Source organism: Ranitomeya imitator, chromosome 3, assembly GCF_032444005.1.
Source record: "Ranitomeya imitator isolate aRanImi1 chromosome 3, aRanImi1.pri, whole genome shotgun sequence".
Lineage (NCBI taxonomy): Eukaryota > Metazoa > Chordata > Amphibia > Anura > Dendrobatidae > Ranitomeya > Ranitomeya imitator.
Genome location: NC_091284.1, coordinates 673,770,899 through 673,795,248, shown reverse-complemented (window position 1 = coordinate 673,795,248; position 24,350 = coordinate 673,770,899). Strand labels below are relative to the sequence as shown.

Below are 24,350 nucleotides of genomic sequence, written 5' to 3'. Positions count from 1 at the left end.
AAACATGCTCTGTCACGGGTCCTTTTGTCTCCGCTTTACCGCAGAGTTCTGCCGCATTGCAGTGCGCCTCCTTCATCCCTCCCTTCACATCCTTCACTGCCTGTGTCTGCAGAGAACCAGACACCACCCTTTGTTTGTGCAGACACTGGCCAAGGAAAGCAGATGCTCAATGCTGCCACATGCAAAGAGCAAGTGCCAACAATGGGACCCTTGTCATAATAATAATCATCTTTATTTGTATAGTGCCAACATATTCCGCAGCGCTTTACAGTTTGTCATAAGTGGAAACCGGGCAATGGCACCGAATGTCGCACATGGAGAACTATAGCACATGGTGGGGTCACTCATGCATGTAATACACAAGGGCTGGTACAGCGAATATCTGTTTTTGGTGTATTGAAATGATAAATATGATGTTACTTGAAAAAAGCTATTAACCTGTAGATGTGGGTTAATATCATTCTGACACTGTGCAGCGCCCCCATTTAGAAATGAGCTTTATTCCCTCCGGAAGCGTTCAGTCACGGGGGTGGCAGCAGCACAGGTTCAGTCACCATACTGTGTAGAGAGAGAAGTGACTGTAACCCCGCCCCTCGGAATGGACTGACAGCAGCTCAGCGTTAGCGCCAGCTGTCAGTCAGTCCAGGGGGTGTGGTTACAGCGCAGTGACTGAACCCGCGCTGGCACCGCCCATATGACTGAACGCCGAACGCTGCTGGGGGGGAATAAAGTTAATTTCCTCCCGGCAGCCAGGCTCTAAGAGCGGGCACTGGGCAGGCTCCAAACGCCATTAACCTGCAGATTAACCCCATATCTGCAGGTTAATAGCATTGTTTCACGTGACCGATGCCTTTCAAGTATTTTAATAAAGATAAAACATTTTAAAATATTTTCAATAAATTAGAAATAAATTTAGAGGTGATGGCTGAAGCTGACATTATTTCGGGAAAATGTGCAGTATGTGAACTATTGTGCATGTTTCCAACATCACATTATCTCTTTTATAATTCTGGCTTAAAAGCTTAGAGCCGGATTCTGCGGCCAAACATCTGTGCACAGTATGCGATGGTCACCATCACCATGCTGATAACGGACTGTGTGACCACCGCTTGTTTCAGATCGGAGCAATCACTTTACACAAAATGGCAGTATTCACCCTGCGCTCTGGAGACAGCGCTGCATTAGAAGCAATGGGATCCGAGCCTGGGCCTTCCCTTCCCCCCACTTACTCTGATAAACAATTGATAGGCTTCCCTGTGGTTACCATAGTAACAGTGGGAGGTGGAGGAGCGCTCATGAAGAAATGACACTGGATACACTAGTCAGTACAGGTTGTGTCGGCTGCAGTTGTTATGGCAACGTGTCTAGGTGCGATGTCTCGCCGGCTCTGTTGTCACGCCGCAGTAAAGCGCTGTCTAATGCTGGCAATCATGGAATAATGGCGGAGCATCAATACAATATTACAATATTAGCACTAGTGATGAGCGAACAGGCTGGGATTAGGTGTTATCTGGGCATGCTCGGGTGCTAACCGAGTGTCTTCGACGTGTTCGAAAAATATGTTCTAGTCCCTGTGGCTGCATGTCTCACGGCTGTTTGTCAGGCAATCCACACATGTATTGCGGCTGTCGAACAGCCATGAGACACGTAGCCGCGGGACTCAAACATATTTTTTAAGCACGCCGAACACTCTTGGTTAGCACCAGAGCATGCTCAGTTAACACCTGATCCCAGCACGTTCGCTCATCACTAATTAGCACGGCCATGGGTTTCAATAACATATAGTCAGTCTTCACCTGAATAGTCTCCTGTAGACGGCTGTCGGCCGCTGTTCTTTTCGCCTCATTCAGACATCAGGGATTTTTCTTCTACAAGAGAAACTGTCCTCAGAGTCATCAGAGTTTGGTCAGAGTGTTAGTTTTTACTGTCAGTTTCATCCATTTTTCTCAGATAAAAAAAACGGGTTTCTCAAACTTCTCTCAAACAGTTTGTAGAAATGGGCAGCACATGGATGACATCCGAAGGCAGTCTGATTTTTTTTTTTCATTGATCCATAGGATTGCATTGGAAATTTTGATCCAATAATCTGCACCTATTGGAATTCTATGGAAAAATCCACAGATGAAACTCAATATACCCACAAGAGAAATTGACATGTTGTGGATTTCAAATATTACGTGAAAAAAGGGCATGGTGGGTAAAAGGTGACTTCTAACAACCAACTACATTGGCTCAATTATGCAGTGACAGGATCGGCCTTTCCTGTATAAGGTTATACACTCATCTCCATTGTGTATATTGGCGATAATCAATGAGTATTAAAATTACTAACATCATAGTTTTCAATTTATGTTTCCCATAATTGCAATTCTAAAATATTATAAAGAATGCTCTGAAAAATGTGAGTAAAGCAGCTGGGTGTGAGGAAGACTAGTAATAGAGTAATCCTGCAGGAGACACAGACTACGGCTCAGCTGCTGGCCTCTTGGGGATGCCAGCTGTCTCTGGTGGGGCTGGAGCCCACATGCTGCCATTCATTCTAGTACTGAGGCAGATCAGTCATGTCGGCCATAATGGGGATAGGAAGCTGTCCTTGTATCAGGAGTAAGGGCTCACTCAGACGTCACATGCAAGAAATGGACTGAGTGTTTTTCATCGGAGTTTGGTCAGAGTGTCAGTCTTTACCATCAGATCACTTTTTCTCTGATGAAAAAAATGATGGTCTCTTGAGCTTCTATCAAACAGTAAGCAAAACAAACAGCCCATTGATGGCATTCAAGTGCTTTTTTAATTTTTTTCATAGACCCACAGACTTGCATTGGCGAGATCGATCTGAGACTGATCAAAATCAAATATTTCCCTGACGTGTGGTAAAACGTGGCACAATCACATCTGAAAACGGTGTACATGACCGCTCCGTGTGCTCATCCTTAGGCCAGTCTCACACGTCCTGATAATTCCGGTACCGGGGAAAACGGTACTGGAGTTATCCGTGTCCGTCTGCTCACGTAGGCCATTCATGTGGAATCCGTGTGATGTCCGTGAGTACATTTTTAGGGTCCGTGTGCTGTACGTGTGTCCGTGTCCGTGTATTGCAACAATTTTTACAATTTTAACCCTATGACAGGAAAAACGCACACGGACAGCAAACGGATTGCACACGGACAGCATCCGTGTGCGGTACGTGTTTAAACGGACCCATTGACTTTAATGGGTCCGTGTGATCCGTGCGCTCCCACGAACATTGACATGTCTCCATGTTTTGCAAATGGACACACGGTCCGTGAAAACACACTGACATGTGCAGAGACACATTGATTTTAATGTGTCTACGTGAGGCAGTGTCTCCGGTACGTGAAGAAACTGTCACCACACGTACCGGAGCCACTGACGTGTGAAACCGGCCTTATAGCGGATGGGTGCATTAGCTGCCTACTATTTACGTGCGCTATTCTGGACCACAAACCCGACCAGACTAGCACATGCTGCAATTGTTTTCCATGTAAAAAAATTGTCCATTGCGCTCATACATAGAGCACATGCAGATGTCCATGGACCTCAGTGCACAGACTGGTCATGGATCTCTTGAGCTTAGCATAGCAGCCTCATGTATTTCTGAGGCTGTCATGCTCGGCTTAGGAGACCCACAGCCATTCTGTACATTGTGGCCCATGATCACATCCGTGGATGTATTCATCAGCCCATAGGGTAACATTGGTCTGTGTGTGGTCCATTGTGCACACCGACCGAAAAATAAAACCATTAGTGTGAATGCACTCTTAGAATATATCCTTTCATAATTAAACTTTCGGAATTAAAGACCTTGGTCACTAAATGGTTAATAAGCAGGAAGTACACGTTGGAGGTTCCTCTTCCATTTTTCATAAGGTTTTGTTCATCCGATGAAAGTTAAAGGGAATCTGTCACCCCCTGAGTCTTTTAAGCTATCACTATGGACATACAGGTAATAGAGGTAACCAGTCTTACCTTTATGTCTTATAGCTGCGGTGTAGATGTGGAGAAATGCACTTTTTTTATGCTGCCGTCACACTAGCAGTATTTGGTCAGTATTTTACATCAGTATTTGTAATCCAAAACCAGGAGTGGGTGATAAATGCAGAAGTGGTGCATATGTTTCTATTATACTTTTCCTCTAATTGTTCCACTCCTGGTTTTGGCTTACAAATACTGATGTAAAATACTGACCAAATACTGCTAGTGTGACGGCAGCCTTAGGCCGGCGTCACACTAGGCGTATGAAAATACGGTCCGTTATTTATGGCCGTAATACACAGAAATGTTCCCAAAATAGTGATCCTTATGTCATCCGTAGGCAGGGTGTGGCAGCGTATTTTGCGCATGTCATCCTCCGTATGTAATCCGTATGGCATCCGTACTGCGAGATTTTCTCACTGGCTTGCAAAACGGACATACAATGGATCCATGGGCTCAAATATTCGTTAAAACATATATACAGTGTATATATGTGTATATATATATATATATATGTCAGAGAGACACATTATTTATATATATATATATATATATATATATATATATATGTGAATATGAATATGCGACTCCACCCCTATGGGAGGTGGAGCCGCATATTCATCACTGTAATGGGCGGCACCACGTGACCGCTCATACAGGAGAAGCTGCCGCGAGGGAGCCGGGTAAGTATTTTATTAACAGCGGGGGGCGCACAGGGGGTGGGAGGGGTTGGGGACAGGGATCTTTTTTTTAAACACTAAAAAAAAAAAATTTTCATATCTTCTCTCCAGCGAACGCTGCTGGAGAGAAGAAATGAATGGCGGCTTCAGCACCACGCTGGGGGGACAGCGCTTACTGTAGCGCTGTCTCCTGCACGACACACGGACTGCACACAGCATCCTTGTGCGGTACGTGTTATACACAGACCCATTGACTTTAATGTGTCCGTGTAATACGTGCGCTCCCACGAACACTGACATGTCTCCGTGTTTTTCAAACGGACACACGGTCCGTGAAAACACGCTGACATGTGCAGAGACACATTGATTTTAATGTGTCTACGTGAGTCAGTGTCTCCGGTACGTGAGGAAACTGTCACCTCACGTACCGGAGCCACTGACGCGTGAAACTGGCCTAACATGGTACCAACCTCCTTTTTTTTCTTTTAATTAGCAGGAGATTATCACTAAGGGACTAGGTGTCTTGTACTATGTATATCTTCTGCTCTGGGTTTTCCTGTCCCCATCACTGATTACCAGTTTTCTGCCTATGCATAGTGCACACAGAAAACTTCCAATCAGAGGTGTGGGCGGGGTTATACAGAGCTCAGCAGTTAGAGAACTGGTAGATCTGCAGTAGATAAACCAGTGATATTATCAAAATGACAGCAAGCAGCCCAGTAAGTGACACTTCACTGGAATCAGGATATCACCCCCTACATCATCCTGCACTCAGATTACATAGCAAAAACTTGGTGACAAATTCCCTTTCAAGAGATGTGGCAGGGAGGGTGCTGTTAAATGTCTATCCAGGGTTTACTCATCTTCCCTTCCTAAAATAATAAATGTTGGCAAATTTGAGCAAGCACATTTATATAGAAGTCAAGAGAAATGGCTGTGGAGCAAGCTCTGTCTTCCATGTATGACCAGCATTGCTGTGCATTGCGAAAGCTCTGTGCTTCGTGGATTCACTGTTACAACATTGTTTCTAGATTCAAATATTTTAGACATAAGGTAATTTTTACCTTTCCTTCCTCAGGTGGCTGAAGCACATGGCACACGTCATGCTCCAACTAAGCTGAACCCCAGGTAAGAGCAAATGAATTATGCATCTTGTAACAAAGCTAAGAGGCTGTGTACAGCAGTCTACATGTATTAGGCTACTTTCACACTAGTCCGTCGGTACGGGCCGTCGCAAACCGTCGGCCCGACGTACAATGTGTTAATGTAGCACAACGTGGGCAGCAGATGCAGTTTTACAACGCATCCGCTGCCCATTGTGAGTTCCGGGGAGGAGGGGGCGGAGTTTTGGCCACGCATGCGCGGTTGAAAATGGTGGACGGGACGCACAAAAAAACGTTACATTGAACTTTTTTTTGTGCGTTGCGGCCGCCAAAAACACAACGCATCTGTCGCACGACGGATGCGACGTGTGACCAATCCATACGTCACAATGCGTTTCTAATGCAAGTCTATGGAGAAAAAAGGCATCCTGCGGGCAACTTTGCAGGATGCTTTTTTTCTCCAAAACGACGCATTGCGACGTCCGTCACACGACGCTAGTGTGAAAGTAGCCTTAGCTACAATCAATCCGCACTGGTAACTCATTGTAACAATAGCACAGGAGGCCTTTCTATTTTTTCCAGCTTCAAAGATGGATACAGTCAAGCAAAAAGCTGAAACAGAGTCCAAACTAGCGTGTTTTAGAGGTTATCCTCTACTTATTGATTGATGACTTGATCGTTTGGGGTTCAACACTCTGCACCCCCACCGATCAGCTGCTCTCGGAACTGCTCGATTGCGGAGCTGCTCCATCTTCCGGTAGTGGTCGCTACAGGGTACTTCACATCCACCTCCTATTCCTACTACTACGCAATAGGAGGCGGATGTGCAGTACCCTGCCGCGGCCACTATCAGAAGATGGAGCAGCTCCGCAATAGAACAGTTGCGGCCACCACCGATAACAGCTGATCTGCGGGGGTTGCCAGATGTCGGACCCCGACTGATTATACATCTTTAAAGTCTGTAGTCCGTTGAGATGATGTCTGGATCTTATATTTGAAGGGGTCAGACAGAACTCACGACAGAGTCACCAATGTGTGGTCACAACATTTTGTAACTCTGGCTTGAGGTAGCTACAGTCATGGCCAAAAGTATTGACACCCCTGTAATTCTGTCAGATAATACTCATTTTCTTCCTGAAAATGATTGCAAACACAAATTATTTGGTATTATTATCTTCATTTAATTTGTCTTAAATGAAAAAACACAAAAAGAATTGTCCTAAAGCCAAATTGGATATAATTCCACACCAAACATAAAAAAGGGGGTGGACAAAATTATTGGCACTGTTCGAAAAATCATGTGATGCTTCTCTAATTTGTGTAATTAACAGCACCTGTAACTTACCTGTCGCACCTAACAGGTGTTGGCAATAACTAAATCACACTTGCAGCCAGTTGACATGGATTAAAGTTGACTCAACCTCTGTCCTGTGTCCTTGTGTGTACCACATTGAGCATGGAGAAAAGAAAGAAGACCAAAGAACTGTCTGAGGACTTGAGAAACCAAATTGTGAGGAAGCATGAGCAATCTCAAGGCTACAAGTCCAAAGACCTGAATGTTCCTGTGTCTACCGTGCGCAGTGTCATCAAGTAGTTTAAAGCCCATGGCACTGTGGCTAACCTCCCTAGATGTGGACGGAAAAGAAAAATTGACAAGTGATTTCAACGTAAGATTGTGCTGATGTTGGGTAAAGAACCTCGACTAACATCCAAACAAGTTCAAGCTGCCCTACATTCTGAGGGTACAACAGTGTCAACCCGTACTATCCGTCGGCGTCTGAATGAAAAGGGACTGTATGGTAGGAGACCCAGGAAGACCCCACTTCTTACCCCGAGACATAAAAAAGCCAGGCTGGAGTTTGCCAAAACGTACCTAAAAAAGCCTAAAACGTTTTGGAAGAATGTTCTCTGGTCAGATGAGACAAAAGTAGAGCTTTTTGGGCAAAGGCATCAACATAGTTTACAGGAGAAAAAAAGAGGCATTCAAAGAAAAGAACACGGTCCCTACAGTCAAACATGGCGGAGGTTCCCTGATGTTTTCGGGTTGCTTTGCTGCATCTGGCACTGGACTGCTTGACCGTGTGCATGGCATTATGAAGTCTGAAGACTACCAACAAATTTTGCAGCATAATGTAGGGCCCAGTGTGAGAAAGCTGGGTCTCCCTCAGAGGTCATGGGTCTTCCAGCAGGACAATGACCCAAAACACACTTCAAAAAGCACTAGAAAATGGTTTGAGAGAAAGCACTGGAGACTTCTAAGGTGGCCAGCAATGAGTCCAGACCTGAATCCCATAGAACACCTGTGGAGATATCTAAAAATGGGAGTTTGGAGAAGGCACCCTTCAAATATCAGGGACCTGGAGCAGTTTGCCAAAGAAGAATGGTCTAAAATTCCAGCAGAGCATTGTAAGAAACTCATTGATGGTTACCGGAAGCGGTTGGTCGCAGTTATTTTGGCTAAAGGTTGTGCAACCAAGTATTAGGCTGAGGGTGCCAATACTTTTGTGTGGCCCATTTTTGGAGTTTTGCGTGAAATGATCAATGTTTTGCTTTTTGCTTCATTCTCTTTTGTGTTTTTTCATTTAAGACAAATTAAATGAAGATAATAATACCAAAGAATTTGTGATTGCAATCATTTTCAGGAAGAAACTGAGTATTATCTGACAGAATTGCAGGGCTGTCAATACTTTTGGCCATGACTGTAGCTACTACTGATCTAAAAACTGAATAAGGCTGGGACTATGCTGCTACTTTGGCTGTACCGCCGATTGTGCGACCAAATTCTGCTGTATGCTGCACTGTAGTGCATTGCGGTTCGCAAGGTACTGAGAAACGGAAGTATAAAAAATCCAAATAATTCTGCTTTTTCATACTTGCTTGTTGCAGTACACCCCCCGATCACGTGGACCTTGCTGCGATGCATTAGGATTGAAGAGAGAAAAAAAGGTCTATTTATTGAGCTTTGCTTATATAGCGCTATAATATTCCGCAGCGCTTCACATTCATTATCATCACTGTCCCCATTGGGGCTTACAATCTAGATTCCCTATCAGTAGGTCTTTGGAGGGTGGAAGGAAACCGGAGAACCCGGAGGAAACCCACACAAACACGGGGAGAACATACAAATTCCTTGCAGATGTTGTCCTTGGTGGGACTTAAACCCCGCACCCCAGCGCTGCAGGGCTTCAGTGCTAACCACTGAGCCACTCTGCTGCCCCATGGGCCAAGATGAATCAGAAACGACCATATCTTGGATGAAAAACGTCCATTTTTGCAGGCACAAAACGGACACGTGTATAAAGCCTAATAGCCAAGCTAACATTTTTGTCTGGCGTTCCACTAGTTCCGATAGGCTGACACCACCTGTAATCGGGGAGAATTGCATCCTCCTTCTGTAGAATGTACATGGGGCTCTTGGCCGGGACTTTCTCGAAGGCATTTAGAAGCACACAATACTTCTTTGTGATTTTACTTCATTATTTATCGCTCTTTGAAGACAAATCCTGTTGAAACAGGCAAAGTATCTGCAATTATTATGAGCTAATAGCTCAATTTGCAGAGAGCCTCACAATACACTATTTACCGCAGACAGAGAATTTATTGTGAACACCTCCTGGAGTGGATGGAGAATAAGGAAAGCTGATAGCCGCGTTATCCGAGCACAGCCGGAGTTTCACTGCAATTGAATACTAAGCTCATTGATTTTCCTAGGATTTCTTTGTTTATTTGTATCTTCCTTTAGTTTTCAGAAATGTTTAACTGTGGATAGATTTTGTTTTCTTTAATGCCATCAAACTTTCTACCTTTTATTACCAATAGGAAATTACGGTACATTTTTTTTCTAATCCCTGTTCACTCTCCTTCCTTCACCTTTCCTCTTATACTGTTATTGGATACAACAATTTAGAGATAATGATCGTGCCTGCTTACCTGTGGCCTTTGGTAATGATGAACACAAACCTTCTCTAAAGGTACCGTCACACATAACGATATCGTTAACGATATTGTTGCTTTTTGTGACGTAGCAACGATATTGTTACCGAAATCGTTATGCGTGACAGCGACCAACGATCAGGCCCCTGCTGGGAGATCGTTGGTCGCTGGGGAATGATCAGAACTTTATTTTGGTCGCTGATCTCCCGCTGACATCGCTGAATCGGCGTGTCGCCGATTCAGCGATGTCTTCACTGGTAACCAGGGTAAATATCGGGTTACTAAGCGCAGGGCCGCACTTAGTAACCCGATGCTTACCCTGGTTACCATTGTAAATGACTGACTGTGAGCGTCGGCCGGCCGTAAAGCAGAGCACAGCGGTGACATCACCGCTCTGCTTACGGCCGGCCGGCGCGCCGCTCACAGTCAGTGCGGGAAGCTGAAGGCGAGGGACGTGACCAGACACCGGAATGTAAGTATGTAGTGTTTTTTTTTACATTTACAATGGTAACCAGGGTAAACATCGGGTTACTAAGTGCGGCCCTGCGCTTAGTAACCCGATGTTTACCCTGGTTACCTGGGGACTTCGGCATCGTTGGTCGCTGGAGAGCTGTCTGTGTGACAGCTCTCCAGCGACCAAACAGCGACGCTGCAGCGATCGGCATCGTTGTCTATATCGCTGCAGCGTCGCTTAATGTGACGGTACCTTAATAACATTTTTTTCCTGTCAATTTTGTCTTTTCCAAGCAATATCACTAATGGCTAAATATACAAAGTATGACATTACATTGAGCAATTAAGATATGTCCTTGGTGGAGGTCTGAGCATGGGGAGCCATACATTTATTAGAACAGAGAGTAGACATCTCAAAACAATGTGATCCTTTGTGTTATTCTGTCTTTGGGTCTCCCCAATGAACTTTGCAGAACTGTAATGTGCATGTGTGAGCAGTATCCCTGATCTCAGATATTTAGGAAAAAAATAAATAATGGTGCAGATGGTCAATGGAGCACAGTTCTGTTACATTCTAGTAATTTGTCAGAAGAGAACCTTGAGCAATAGCACAACCCTCGCCATTGTGATAGCCGTGGATTCCATGTTCTGCCTATTTCCAGGAAAGAGGTTAGTCATACTGCATAATACTATATAGGAGTTGGCAACCCAGGTCCTAATGCCCAATATTGGTGTATGGATCTCATGATGAGGTCAGCTCTTGCTGTAATCTAGAGAGCTAGGTGCAGCCATATATTACATGTCTGCAAATCTTAATAGCTTTGTATGCTATTTTTTTTTATCCAGTTGGTGAACATGTGCACTCAGGTAAGTATATATTTGTGCATGAGTGTGTCACGCCAACCTCGGAGATATGGGGTAAAAGATCACTGCGTATTGTGAATTGCAGATCTTCCATTTACAGATCTTCCATTTAGCCTGTGTATTTGAATTTGGTTTCCTTTGGTGTCGAAGAAGAGGCTAAAGACCCTTTCTATGCTGGTCAGAAACATGCAGCTTCATTTCAGCTGCTTCTTATCTAGTCGTTAACTCTTCCTATAAAACCTGGCCAGACCTTCTCTGCCTTGCCAATGAGAGCTCTACTTCCTTGCTCTTAAGAGACGCTGTGCTGAATAGGAGTTTTTATTGCCATTTAGTTTATTCCTCCGCCCCATTGTTGGTTAGTGCTTTTGTATGATAGAGGTTTTCTGTTATCCCTGTTTTTTCTTGGTGTCCAGTTTACCTTTCATTTCTGTCCAATGCCTCATCTGATTTGCTGAGGGGACAGATCAGGGTTCTTGCAGGAGCATAATAAGGTTGGAGACTCAGGCCTCTCTACCTTTAATAGTACTCCCAGGATAGCGATAGTTAAGGTCCCAGCTCCAGGGACTGTTTGAGGCCCCTTTTCCGTACTGAAGACCGTCACAGCTTGACAGCAGGTCAAGAGCTCTCTTAGGCTACGTTCACACTAGCGTTCTGCTAGTGTGCGTCGCCTTAGCGTCGGGCGACGCAGCGGCGACGCACGCGTCATGCGCCCCTATGTTTAACATGGGTTATGCATGCGTTTTGCAACACTTGCGTCTTTTTTGCCGCTAGCGTCGGACCAAGAAAACGCAGCAAGTTGCATTTTTCTTGCGTCCGATTTTCGGCAAAAAACGACGCACGCGTCGCAAAACGCAGCGTTTTTGCGTGCGTTTTGCCACGTTTTTGTGTGCGTCGTGCGTTGCGTCGCCGACGCAGCGGCGCGCAACGCTAGTCTGAACGTAGCCTTATGTGTATGACCAGATGTATAGAAAGCAGTAAATATATGTAAGGCTGGTGTCACACTTTCAACTGCAATGTGAGAAACTCACGCCTCAATACCCGGCACTGCTGCCGGCGGTTCGGACCGGAGCGTTCAGTTGCAGAGAAATACATGCAGCTGCACACTCCAGTCCTGAGTGCCGGCGGCAGTGCCGGGTATTGAGGCGAGAGACTCGCCTTGCAGTTGCAAGTGTGACCCCGGTCTAAGGGAGTTATGCACCTTAGATAGCTGGAGACCAAATGAGTGTCTGCTGACGGCTAGCTCTCCCATTTATACCATACACATACCTGCATGGCTGGGGTCGAGAGGCCTCCATAGCCATTAAATCGTTAGTATAGCCAATATAGATCTAATGTATGTGGCCAGCGCTGGGGTCCCACCAAGGACATTTGCAAGGGGTTTGTATCTTCTCCCCTTGTTTGCATGGGTTTCCTAAGGGTTCTCTGGTTTTCTCCCACACTCCAAAAGATATATTGCTAGGGAATTTAGAGTGTGAGCCCCAATGGGTGTGGAATATGATGGTGCTCTATACGTAAATATAATAAACCCAAGCAAAAAATTCAAATGAAACCTTTCATAACTTTATATTACAAAAAGCTGGTTGAAAATGGCCTATACTTTTAAATGGAAACAAAAAATAGAATATTCAGCTCACAAGTATCCAGAGCCACGCACGGGTCAGGGCAGAGCAACTGCAGCAGACACAGGTAAAGGAAGCAGGTGATCCAGAAATTAAGGCTAACAGTCTCATGTAAATAAAACCTAGCTTTTATTGGGCTATTTTAAAAGAAGGACTCCAATTATTGGCAAACGTGCACATTAGGTATGAAGGTAGGACCTACACGTCTTGACTTGCGTCTTACTCATGGTCTAACCTTCTAGTATACAATCTCTCTCTTATATATCTTGTATGGCGTTTCTTTCATCACTGTGTAACCTGCATCCTTTATCTATACTTTTAAGTCTTTTATTTATTTATTTTTTAAATATGTTATAGCCCCTTAAATGGGCTGTAGTGTAGAATGTGAGTGGTGCAGCAGGGGTATAGCCGGCACCTGTACTGGAGACAGCGTGGTCCTAGTAACTTGTAATGTCTGTTACTAACAACAATACATGGAATGCCGCAGAGGAGGAAACCAATCCCTGTGTGAGCTTAATGCAAACACAGAAGCAAAGGCTTTTGTGTCTCGGCGTCACATGTGTGGAGAAATGTCTGCTTACTTCAGCTTTAATTGGTTCCTTTATAGATACACAATGCAATTATATTGTGGGTGTGAGCCCAAACGGAAACCTCTGGGCTAGGACTCCAGGCAAGCTACCAAGGACAAGTCATCTCTAGCAATGAAACCGTTAGCCAGAAGTATGGCGTCATTTCACAAGTGCTGCAAAATATGTTGGCACTATGTATAAGCGAGCATAACATGTTTACTCCAGCTCCTTATAATATGGTGAGTAACGGTGCCGTGTTAAGGAGCTGGCGTAAATGCTGCCTCCAGGGGCTTAAATGTGCAGCACCCCAGAGTCCTGGTCGTTGCAGTAATGTCGTTCTTCCACTAGGGGGAGCCATGTTACGTCTGATGGCACCAAAGGAGTTCACCCTGCCAGGTATCACAGCCACACACACACTTCACACGCCGGCCACAAGGAGGAGCTAAGGGTTCTATCTATTAGGCCACTCCTCACACTTGGGTAAAACTGGGGGTTTGGTTAGGAAGTGAGGTCAATTGGAGTTGGAGGCAGATCTGACTGGAGGAAGAAGGAGATAGTCAGGAGGAGAGGAGAGGAGTAGACTGGGCTTGGCCCAGGAAGGAAAGAAGGACACGGAGCTGCGCCTGCAACCCATACGGCAGCCTCCTAAGAAAGGACAAGAAAGGAAGTGTGCCGTAGTGAGTGAGCACAGAAGTCGTAGCAACAGGAGTAAAACACCAGTGGGAGACCAGTTAGAAGCAGGCTGCCTCCCACTGAGCGCAGATCCGGTAGCCGAAACACCGAGGGAGTAATAGACTCTACGCTTTACTTCAGAGACCGGCAGGACAGTCGATTCCAAGTTGGCTGCCCGACCTAAGAACCTAAGCAGACAAGGTGGCAATGCGGAGGAGGGGCGACGCTAGGATCCCTATAAAATAGCCTCAGGCCACCACCGTTATACGGGTTGGTCCTATCCATCTGGGGGACAGAGAGAAGAGTAACAAGAGTGAGGACCCTATGGGAGCTAATGCACGTAGGGTCCTACTACGTTACTGTGCGCAAGGGGAAGGCTACTGATTTCCACCTGGATAAGGGGACTCTGGAATTGCCATCAAACCGGCCGGACTCTGCCTACCCTGTCATCCGGCACCCTGGACTGTGGATGCTGAAGCCTTCAGTAAAGGTAAAGAGACTGCACCCATTGTGTCCTCGTTATTCACCGCGCCTTGCACCATTCACCATCACCATCTACACTTCTGGGAAGCCCTGGGGATATACTTCACCTGTGGGAAGGTATACCATCTAGCTGCCATTTCATCACCCCAGCCGACCCCTAAGCAGCCTCGGTCATCCTGACCGAATACCACAGGTGGCGTCACAAACACTACCGTTCTCTACAAACTTTATCCCTTTTATTGGGTGCCCCTCATAGGGCCACGGTCCGGGTCGGGCCACCGTGACATCCCAGCTGAGGGAACTGAAGGACCCGGTACCGAGTACCCCATTGCCCTTACGTGGGGGCGATCCACATGCTCAGTAGCCAAACCTATTGTCCTTAGTCCTTATCTTATGTCCTATGCCATTGCTAAACCACTTACTATATAAGCAATACTTATATTACACTGTGCTTACCCTGCACTATACATTACTCATATTATACATTAACAATTGACATTCTTTTATTCTGGTCGTTACATCACACAATCTACAAGGCGCACATCACTATTCACATTACATAGGGAAACCGCATAACACTTGTACACAGCGTGATTGTTGTTTTCAGGGGAGGAATGCACCAAAACACTCCATCATTATTACACCACACTAAAGTGCAAGTGAATGGGGTCACTATCAAGCCCTATTCAAGATACAGAAACCAAAAAATCAGCCTATTTGCCATTGCTGTATCACGGGCAAAGCTTATTGGAGAGTCAGTGTGCACGAGAAGCCAGTAGGAAGACCCTCAAGTCATACTTTTATGGTAAACTGATATGCCATACAATGCTTGGCATATTACATGGTTCCTCACCGACTCCATTGTGCACATCGTGTACAGACCACTAGACTACTTGGACATCACATTCTCCAATCTATTGGGCAGGCTGTAACCCAGCGATCACCAGCAAAGGTTTAATTCTCCTTCCTGATCTAATTACTAATGCTCCCGGAGGAATGGGGCATGTTTTATTCATGCAGAGCGCAGCTGATGGACTTTGTAATAATGACTTCTTTCTAGCTTGCTGTAAGTCATCTTCCCGGTGATTACCTCCACCTTTCATAGTGGCGATAAGGTTTCTACAGAGCAAAGAAAGAAAGGCTGTTCCCATATTGTGTCCTGCTGGTTGTGATCTGAGCACTGGGCAATGAACACAGTGTCTATCCATCCATCCATCCATCCTTCCATCCATCCAGCCAGCCACATATCCAGTTATCCAGGCACCAGTCATGAATTAGGTTATTTTCATTTCCGTGCTGGAGTATCCATCACAGATCCCAACGAGAATACAGGACCAAATAACCAGCAAGCTGTTCTGGTTTCTCTGGTAAATTAGTGGACACTGATGAAAATCTCAAGGATTTTTTTTTTATAGTCAATGGAATCCATCAGGTGCAGCTGGTTTCTGTCATGTCACTTCTTGAATGAGCAATAAACTGAAAGAATGAATAGATCCTAGTGATCTGAAACTATAAGCACAATAGATAAGCAACTATCCATAATAATAATAAAGCCAATTGGATTTTTCATTGGAAGGGTAGGTTCATATGACTGAAGTCTCCACATCCAAGAAAACCGCTCCTATTATTCTGATCAGTGTGGCATCAAGTTTTCTTGCACGTGGAGGGATACAAAAAAGTTCACCACTTTCTCCATTCTGTCGGTCTGTGAAAATCTGAGGGTGCTCGTATGTCATCCGAGTGCGATCCAATTTTTCCACGTAGCCATAGACTTGTACTGTATATCGGACTTTCCCTGCATTCTAAGAAGTCCCTCAGGGACGTGCTTACATGATGAGGGGGAGTATTACTTCGGGGAAGTAAACACCCCCGACTGGTCAGCCACTAATTTGCATAGCACAAGCCCAGCTTCAAGCCTCATTTTATATTAATTCAGCAACGGATGAGCCACATAAAGATGCTTGTTAGAATACTGGTGGAGCGCCCCCGTGGGCCGTGGGGTACTCGGTACCAGGCCCTTCGGTTCTCAGTAGGATGTCACGGTGGCTGACCCGGTCCGTGGCCCTTGGGAGGTCCGTTGAAGATGTGGGGGAAAGGTCTTTAAAGGGATAATGTTCGTGACGCCACCTGTGGTATTCGGTCAGGGTGACTGACGCTGCTTAGGGGTCCGCTGGGGTGATGTTATGGCAGCCAGATGGTATACCTTCCCACAGGTGAAGTATGTCCCCAGGGCTTCCCAGAGTGTAAATGGTGGATGATGTAAGGCGCGGTGAATAACGAGGACACAAAGTTGCAGTCTCTTTACCTTTACTGAAGGCTCCAGCATCCACAGTCCAGGGTAGGGACCACAGGGTAGGCAGAGTCCGGTCGGTCTGAAGGCAAATCCAGAGTCCCCTTATCCAGGTGGAATTCAATAGCCTTCCTCTAGCGCCTTGGCGTTGTAGTCCCTCTCTGCTGAGCAATTCGGCAAGGTCGTCACAACTATTGTAGATGTTAAGTCTCTTCTCTCTGTCCTCCTGACGGATAGGACAAACCCGTATGACTGGTGGCCTGAGGCTTTTTACAGGGACCCTAGAGACGCCGCGGCCCCCATAAGTTGCCACCCTGCCTCCTGGGTAAATGGTCGGGCAGCCGACATGGAATCAACTGTCCTGCCAGTCTCTGAAGTAACGGCATAGAGATCCTTACTCCCTCGCTGTTCTGGCTACCAGTACTGCGCTTCAGAAGGAGGCAGCCTGCTTCCAGCTGGTCTCCCTCTGATGTTCCTCTCCTTTTGCTATGACTTCGTTGCTCACTCACTGCAACACAATTCCTTTCGTGTCCTTTCTTAGGATGCTGCCGCATGGGATGCAGGCGCAGCTCCGTGTACCTTCGTCTTCCACAGGCCGCAATCTGGAGCTGGCTGGAACCCACTCCAACCAGCCTCTGCCAAATTCGGTCGGGACTCACTGACTATCTCCTTCTCCCTCCAGTCAGCTTCTGTCTAACTTCCTAACCAACCCACCAGTTTTACCTAAGTGTGAGGAGTGCCCTAATAGATAGAAGCATGGCTCCCCTGGCGGACTGAAGTGTGAAGTGTGTTTTGTGGTTGTGAAACCTGGACAGAAGATCTCCTTCATTGCCTTCAGACGTAACATCACTCCCCCCTGGTGGAAGAACAACATTACTGCAACGACCAGGACTCTGGGGCGCTGCACTGGGAAAGGTTCTTATGCATTCATAGTGACAGTCTAGGGGGCTAGGGAAGATGGCAGGTTTCCTTTAATGCTTCCTTATTGACTCACAGCTCAGACTCCGGACATAGCATTATTAAAAAAACAGACTTTAGAACTAAAAGCACAATGGGGTGCGACGGCGCATCAGTATTGTTCCCACAGCAATGACTCCTAGGTGTGTTTATGGCTAAGATGGAAAGTCGTGAACCTTCCCCATCACAAGAGGAAAAGCCGGTGGTGTAGGCAATGGACGCAGAATAAAAGGAGCATGCGTTGTGAGCTCTCACCATAAACATAGCGGGGCGCACGATTCACCCAGTGGGAAGGAGGTATAAGTGGTTGGGTAGAAGCACAATATGGCAGCACTATTATAAATGACATGTGAGGCTTGTGAAAGCAATACCTCTAATATGGAGATTGTCGTTATCTCCGGGCTGGTAGTGGTGTGACCTTACTATTCTCACTCCTGGGACCAGGAATCTTATTCACAGGAAGGATCCGATCCAAGGACGCAGATGATTAGTCGTATGACTGAGGAGGCTTTGTTCTGTGATGTGCACCATGTATATACAGTAACCGGCAGAATGTAACAATGATGGTGTATCGGAGATGACAAGGAATGGAGGGGAGGGAGTGAGAATGGGACCATTGTGCTGGATGTCACCTCCGTACACAAAGAGCCGACACTGGGGAATGGCAGGAGAAGACGCCTGAAGGGAGGAGGGTCCCAGCCGCGCTGCCCCCCACTGCCACGCATCACCCCGGGCAGCTGTCACTGAGCCGTGTTCACATGCAGCAGCTCTACTCCAGCATTTTCACTGTCTGGTTCATATATGTGAATGGGGTCTTTTCTGCAGCAGGTGCACAGACGTCTGCAAACTCCATTCAGATGAATGATGTATTCATGGGGTATTTAAGCTTTGTGACCAGGGAAGGGGTCCAGCCCACTACTCCTGTCTATGAGCACTAAAGTACATGTGCTACAGCTCGGAGCCCACTGTACAGGTAGTAATATGTGCGGGGCTGGAGACACAGCCAGGAGCCCACCCTACAGGTAGTAATATGTCCAGGGCTGGAGACACAGCCCAGAGCCCACCCTACAGGTAGTAATATGTGCGGGGCTGGAGACACAGCCAGGAGCCCACCCTACAGGTAGCAGGGCTGGAGACACAGCCCAGAGCCCACCCTACAGGTAGTAATATGTGTGGGGCTGGAGACACAGCCCGGAGCCCACCCTACAGGTAGCAATGTGTGCGGGGCTGGAGACGCAGCCAGGAGCCCACCCTACAGGTAGTAATATGTGCGGGGCTGGAGACACAGCCCAGAGCCCACCCTACAGGTAGTAATATGTGTGGGGCTGGAGACACAGCCCGGAGCCCACCCTACAGGTAGCAATGTGTGCGGGGCTGGAGACGCAGCCAGGAGCCCACCCTACAGGTAGTAATATGTGCGGGGCTGGAGACGCAGCCAGGAGCCCACCCTACAGGTAGTAATATGTGCGGGGCTGGAGACACAGCCAGGAGCCCACCCTACAGGTAGTAATATGTGCGGGGCTGGAGACACAGCCAGGAGCCCACCCTACAGGTAGCAGGGCTGGAGACACAGCCCAGAGCCCACCCTACAGGTAGTAATATGTGTGGGGCTGGAGACACAGCCCGGAGCCCACCCTACAGGTAGTAATATGTGCGGGGCTGGAGACACAGCCAGGAGCCCACCCTACAGGTAGCAGGGCTGGAGACGCAGCCAGGAGCCCACCCTACAGGTAGTAATATGTGCGGGGCTGGAGACGCAGCCAGGAGCCCACCCTACAGGTAGCAATATGTGCGGGGCTGGAGACGCAGCCAGGAGCCCACCCTAAAGGTAGTAATAAGGCGGCTGAGGGCACAGCCAGGAGCCCACCCTACATGTAGTAATATGTGCAGGGCTGGAGACACAGCCAGGAGCCCACCCTACAGGTAGTAATATGTGCGGGGCTGGAGACACAACCAGGAGCCCACCCTACAGGTAGTAATATATCCAGGGCTGGAGACACAGCTGGGAGCCCACCATACAGGTACTAATATGTGCGGGGCTGGAGACACAGCCAGGAGCCCACCCTACAGGTAGTAATATGTGCAGGGCTGGAGACACAGCCAGAAGCCCACCCTACAGGTAGTAATATGTGCGGGGCTGGAGACACAACCAGGAGCCCACCCTACAGGTAGTAATATATCCAGGGCTGGAGACACAGCCCAGAGCCCACCCTACAGGTAGTAATATGTGCGGGGCTGGAGACACAGCCAGGAGCCCACCCTACAGGTAGTAATATGTGCAGGGCTGGAGACAGTCCAGAGCCCATGCAGCGCCCCAGAGACCTGGTTGTTGCAGTATGACGCTCTGCTGCTAAGGGGAGTGATGGTACGTCTGATGGCACTAAAGGAGTTCTGACCAGGTATCACAAACACACATGACACTTCACACTCCGGCCACCAGGGGGAGTGGTTCTATCTAGTAGGCCACTCTTCACACTCTGGTAAAACTGGGGGTTGGACAGGAAGTTAGACAGAAAGAGCCTGGGAGAGTTCAGGAGAGGACCTGTCAGGGGTGGGATCCTGACAGCGGTCTAGAAAGAGAACAGATCGTTACGGAGCCGCGCCTGTACTACCTTGCGGTGGGCGGTATTCTAAGAAAGGACATGAAGCGAAGTTGATTGTGGAGAAGTGAAAAGCAGGATCAAAGCATAAAGGAGATAGAGCCAGTAGGAGTCGTGCCGTGAGACCGAGGCAACATCCTTCTGAGGCGCATAGCGGTGGCCGGAGCACCGAGAAAGTAAGAGACTTTACGCATTACTTCAACAGGGCAGGACAGTTAATTATAGGTTGGCTGTCTCACCTAAATCACCTAAGCAGACAAGGGAGGCAACTGTGGGAGAGGGGCGTCTCTAGGGTCCCAGAATAACTCCAGGCCTACCCGTCATACGGGTGCATCCTAACCATATCATCTGGGGGACGAAGAGAGAGAGAAAGAACAACGAACACAGGCACAACAGTTGTGAGGACTATCCCGTGGTGCTCAGCAGGGAAGGACTACAACACACAGGCACTAGTGGGTAGGCACTGATTTCCACCTGCAAAGGAAACTCTGGATGTGCCTTCGGACCGGCCGATCTCAGCCAGCCCTGTTAGCAGTGCTCTGGATTGCGGATCCCAAAGCCTTCAGTAAAGAGGTAAAGAGACTGCAACCCTGTGTCCTTGTTATTCGTTGCGTCTCGCACCACGCATCGCACCATCACCTTTCATTGGGCGCCCCTTAGCAGGGTCACGGACCGGGTCTAGCCACCGTGACGACCCCAATACAGAGACTGAGGGGCCCGGTATCGAGAACCCGTGGCCCTGTGTCTGGGGGCGCTCCACCCACCCTACAGGTAGTAATATGTGTGGGGCTGGAGACACAGCCCGGAGCCCACCCTACAGGTAGCAGTATGTGTGGGGCTGGAGACGCAGCCAGGAGCCCACCCTACAGGTAGTAATATGTGCAGGGCTGGAGACACAGCCCAGAGCCCACCCTACAGGTAGTGATATGTGTGGGGCTGGAGACACAGCCAGGAGCCCACCCTACAGGTAGTGATATGTGTGGGACTGGAGACACAGCCAGGAGCCCACCCTACAGGTAGTAATATGTGCGGGGCTGGAGACGCAGCCAGGAGCCCACCCTACAGGTAGTAATAAATGGGCTGAGGGCGCAGCCAGGAGACCACCCTACAGGTAGTAATATGTCTCATCAGATGGGTCAAAGGAATTTAAAATTAGACAACGTATCTCTTGTGGTACTTCTAATGTTATATATTATGCTACCTGTACATGCCCCAAAATATATGTGGGCCTTACCACAAGAGAACTAAGAGTACGAGTACGTGAGCATGTGCGGGACATTGGCGCGGCCAGGACAGTTTCCGACATTTCGGAATTGAAAACAATTCCCCGTCACTTTAAATTGTATCATAATAGTGACGCAAGAATCTTGAAGGTGAGGGGGATCGATGCGCTCCATCTGGGTATTAGAGGAGGTGACAATAAAAAACTCCTCGCACAAATCGAGACAAATCGAATGGCCTTAACGAATCTCTAAGTTTCGCTCCTTTTCTATAGTGTTCCCATTACATGTCTTTTGGCTTTTTAGCCTCCTGTCTCCACGTGCCCCCATGTCTATTAACCCCGCAGATATGTGTTTGTGTTTTTAATTTTATTTTAACATAAAAATTTTCTTGTTCATTTAGTGCTTGTGACTCTGCTGATTTATAGCGCTTTCTTATACTCTTCTATTTGGCTCCTCCTTCGGACCGGAAAATGATCCCGGACTCTCATTACATCATATGGAAAAGCACAGCCATCATAACAATCGTGGATGAATTGAATATCTGTTATTTTTTCCTCTGTGATGTTATGTTATATATAGTGACGTTTTTCCTTGCTATAAGGTTACTTTCTTGTCATCCAGGTGATTGCTTCCTCATATTTTGTGATGGCTGTGCGCATCGCACTGCGACCTGTTGTTCCCTATCTGCGGGTGGGCGTCATTATGGTGTGTGTACCACCCTGTGGGTTCACCCCCGGCACGTGTGCACTTTCCATGATGCCTTACCCGCAGTCCGGGACCTGGCGTCCGCAGTGCGCATGTGCCGACTAAAGCCATCCTGATTGACCATTTTTGGCCATGTGACTAAGTTCATCGGGTTATTTGAAGGTCCTGTAGGGATCTGAGATACATTCCCTTCGAGAAAGCGGCCCCAAGTTGCCGCAAAACGCATGTCGGGACCCTCTATCCGACCCCCCTTGTTCCCTCTCATCTGTTGGTAAGCATTGCACCTTCTGTTAGTCACTATTGCACTTTTAATAGAAGATGGACTGGTGTCACTGCATTTCCAGTCACTTGGCTGATGCATGCTGATCTCCAGATGCCTCCCTTTCTTGGATGCACTACTTCCCTCTGGGTTACGATCTTTGGACCTTTATTTACTACTTTAGGGATTTATGTGTATATGTGGGGTGGGGATAGGTGTGGGTGGGGTGTTACAGAACCCCAGCACCAAGAATATGTTATGCAGTATATATTATGTATAAGTATAATAGTTTCCATGTGAAATGCATCAGTCCACAGGCTGCATCCCTGGGCAGAGGGGACAAGATATTCTCCTTCTGACCTCCCCCACCTTTGTAATTCCCACAGTAAATACCAGCAGGCTCCGGCCCCCTGCGGCTATTGTAATGTATTAAAGTATAACGTGGCACAGCTGTGTCGGTGCTCAAGAGAGGTTTCCCACACCAGTATATAGTAAGTAAATAACTTGGCACTCAACTTGGTGGATAGTGATAATAAAGAAAACAATTTTATTACTTGAGTAGCAGCCCAGCAAAAATAAACGTTTCGGTCAAACAATCAGACCTTCTTCAGTAGAACTGTACAAATATAACAAAATGTGACAATATAATGTCAAAATAAATAACAAGGTAAATCTCATAAAGTGAATATGTGATGGGTGGGAAGGAAGGGAAAAGGAGGATGGGAAGAGGTAACATTTTTACATACCCGACTGCTGGTGTGTAGATGTATATAAGGCACTAGTATATGTGGAGAGGCTCCTATGACAGAATTTTATTTCTATGACCTCTGAGAGAAAAGCCAATATAATTAAATTAGTAAAAGGATAATTTGTGCCATATTAATAAAAGGAAGAGAGAGCGTAAATAACACTAACCTGAACAAATGACATAGAAGTATATGTTTTTTATCCACACTGGGTATGTAGATAGTCTAATAGAAAAATGCAAAATTGCATAAGAGGTATAAGTAATGACAAAATGGAGCAATACCCCAGAGATATTAGGAGAAAAGATGGACTCTCACCTATAATGAATGTTTTAGAAAGGAACACTCAGAGAATGCAGGTGCAATAGGAATGAAATCCAAAGGTTTAACTAAACATAGGGAGAGAAAACATACTATAGTAATGTGGCCATAAGAATGAGCGATTCTAAAGGAATATAGATATACTATACTTCTAACCTTAAAGTGCGGTGGTCTAAACCACAAAGAGCAGGAGCAGCGATGATTTAATGCACGGAGGTACATGGAGCAGTTGCCATATAGAGTTGTCAGCGCAGGTGTGCTCCTAGACAATAGCAAAGTATAAGCGGTGTCCCATTAAAACAGAGAGGCAGAAGAAGATATGTAGCTTACCGGTATTAGATAGGCAGAGGGAGTACATCAACGCGGTATCCACCGCTGGTTGAATACCCCATGCCTAAAATGACCGGCATAAATAGTGACAGGGCGGGACTATCAGCTAGATCGAGAACCGGAAGAAGCGTGTCATACCGGAAGAGGATGGCCTACAAGAGGACGCCGAGTATCTGGGAAATGTAGTTTTAGATGGCCGGAAAAACCGGAAGTGCGTCATATAGAATGACGCGAATCAGCACAGTGGAGGGGCGGGATTACCTGCAGGGCATGGCCTAAGTACACGGCCTACAAAAGGACGCCGAGTGTTCTGGGAATAGTAGTTTAGGCGGCCGGAAATACCGGAAGTGCGTCATCGAGAATGACGCGAATCAGCACAGTAGAGGGGCGGGATTGCCCGCAGGGCCAATAGCCAGAATACATGTACTAGGAGGGAATAGCTAGAGAGAATAGCAAAGAACTATAGGAGAAGTAGTTCAGGGAACGGCCCGATGTAAGTGCCTAAGAGATGATAAAGGTCTCATGAATATAACGCTATTGTGGCCATAAA

The 24,350-nt window shown here is 47.0% G+C and overlaps 1 long non-coding RNA gene across 2 annotated transcripts in view; it reads left to right on the top strand.

The window, feature by feature from the left end:
- Positions 1-22,813, top strand: part of LOC138670736 (uncharacterized) — a 105,440-nt gene extending 82,627 nt beyond the window's left edge. For both annotated transcript variants that reach the window (XR_011319374.1, XR_011319375.1), the window contains exons 3-4: positions 5,752-5,801; positions 21,840-22,813. This is a non-coding gene — a long non-coding RNA (uncharacterized lncRNA). The remainder of the gene's footprint in view (positions 1-5,751; positions 5,802-21,839) is intronic.
- The last annotated feature ends 1,537 nt before the right edge of the window (positions 22,814-24,350 follow it).